This window comes from Egretta garzetta, unplaced genomic scaffold, assembly GCF_000687185.1.
Source record: "Egretta garzetta isolate BGI_Z169 unplaced genomic scaffold, ASM68718v1 scaffold668, whole genome shotgun sequence".
Taxonomy (NCBI): domain Eukaryota; kingdom Metazoa; phylum Chordata; class Aves; order Pelecaniformes; family Ardeidae; genus Egretta; species Egretta garzetta.
Genome location: NW_009260411.1, coordinates 178551 through 180929, shown reverse-complemented (window position 1 = coordinate 180929; position 2379 = coordinate 178551).

The following is a 2379-nucleotide window of genomic DNA, read 5'->3' as shown; positions in this document are numbered from 1 at the left end:
CTGGAGCACCTCCTCCCCCTCCTTCTTCACTGACCTTGGTGTCTGCAGGGCTGTTTTCTCTTGCATCCTCTCACTTCTCTTCTCTCTCCGGCTACTGTGCTTGTGGTGTTTGGTTTGGGTTTGTTTTTTTTTTTTTTTTTCGGTCTTAAATAAGTTATCACAGAGGTGCTTCCGCTATCGGTGATTGGCTTGGCCTTGGCTAGCGGGGGGCCCCGGGGAAAATTCTAGCAGCTTCTCTCAGAAGCCACCCCTGTAGGCCCCCCACTACCAAGACCTTGCCACACATTACTTTTCACATCTATCCAGTGCTTTCTTTTCTGTTTAGAATCCAGAAATTTGTTACACGCAGGAGGGAGTCTGTATTAGAACTGTTTTCGTGAAAGCATAGTCTAGCAGGCTTGCTAAATTGAGTTCCCTGTACTGGGATGCTGGTTTGTTTAATCCTGTAAGACACTTCACGTGAATGTCTAGAGGCCTGGGCTCGCCCCCCCCTCCCTGGCACCTCTGGGGATCGGGCGGTCTGGTCATGCTGCCTTGTAGTTAGGGGCAGGATGAGGCCCCCCCTTGGCTGGGGGAGGCTTTGAGGGGGCGGGGGCTGGTCCTGTGCCCCCACAGCTCCTGGGAGGGATGGTCCCCACTCCCTCTCTGGTATTTGGGACTTGGCATTCCCTTCCAGAGCTCCCAGGACAGAGCCCCTTCCTCCTCCCTGCCCTGGGTTGGGGGGCTGAGGAGGAGGAGCAGCCTTCCTCCTCCAGCACAGGGCTCGGACAGGGGCTGGCAAGGGTCCCCGTAATTCTTCAGCTGTAACATCTCTTGCAAGCAAGGTGGTGGCTTGTTTGGGGGGCACCAGTTCCTTGGGGGGATTTTCCTGCTCCTCCAGGTTTTTGAGGAGTGGCCATGTGAATAAGGAGCCGGTCGGGCTTTGGGCTGTCTCGATCCTCTCTGGTTTCTCAAGGTACCGGTGTCCCAAGGATGGTGTTTGAGAACGGGGCATGTGGGTCTCTTATCACACCCCAACGTCCTGGGAAGAACAGTGCTGCAGCTGCTGAATGGTTTAGGGGCTTGGGAGGAGGGAATCTCGCTATTACACTGGTTTTGGCGGGGGAAGAGAACGTGGGAGGTGTGGAGAGGATCCTGCTGCAGCCTCGGTAATGCAGCCTGTGTGTTTTCAGAAGAAAAAAGGTGATCCTGTAACAGCTGTCTGCCTGTTTGGGGATGGTTGGGAGGAATCACGGCGTTCGCGAGGAGGGCCTGGTGTGGTTCCAGATGCAGGAGAAGGCTCACGGAGAGGTGGGCACAATCCTGATGCGGTGTCCAGGTCCGCCCTGACTTCCCACAGGGAACAGCAAAGACTTAACGGCAGGTTCTCACTGTCGCTTCTCGAGGTGCCTGGTGAGGTTTGGGGGACTGCGGGCAGCGAGGTGGCCCCGGGGGTGTTTCCTGAAGTCCTAGGGAGGAGGAGGCCCAGGGGCAGGGAATGGAGCTTCTGCAGGGAGGTCAAGTGTTTCAGCGGGGCTATTCCTTGTGGGTCTGGGCCACTTCCTTAAGAGCCTCCTGGCTTTTGGTCTGTGAGAGGGAGAGGGGCTTGGTAGTCAGAACATGTTGTTTTCTTTCAAACCCAGTTTCTTTTCTCTCTTCGCCTCCCGTTTCTCAGTCTAGGCCCCTGTAAAGTCCTTAATTCCTTGCTGCTGGTGTCTGCATGTGATTGGGGCTGCGATTACTTTCCCACAATTAGTTTAATTTGAAGAGACTTCCCTAGAAGGTGAGCAGCGGAAGTTTGATAGCCGCTGTACTTAGGTTTTAAGCAGTGCGTTAGGAGTCGAGCCTTGCTTGTGGAAGCAGCTGCCTCAAAGGATGTATTTTTAGTGTGTCTGAGGAGGGCAAAGAAAAAAAAAAAATGCGTCACCCCACATGTGGCCGTGCTGGCGTTAGGAGGGGTGGGGACTGGCAGAGGTGCTTCCCAAAGACTTGCTTGCCTGGAGTTTTCCTGCTCAGGGTCTGAGGAGCAGCAGGAGGATCGGCGAGTACTGCCAGCACTTGTACTCCCAGCGTTAACCCTGCAGCCTGGTCTGTGTGAGGGGGCCCCGCTTCCCCATAGGGACCACTCTAAACTGGTGGGACCATGCAGAAATGCAAGGCTCTGGCTGTTGGCGAGGCGTGGAGGTAGCTCAGGACCTCCTGTGATGACCAGGAGCACCAACAGTGCCCAAAGCTCTCCTTGTCTGGCAGGAATCAGTTTGCCTCTCTAGTTTTCTGGGTTTATTCCACCCCGATTAGGTTTTCCTGGGTCTAATCCCTCCTCCTGCTAACACGCGATTGCCCCCTGCAAGATGTTTTCTAGGGCTTTAATTTATTTGTACCATCAAGTATCTAAGCACA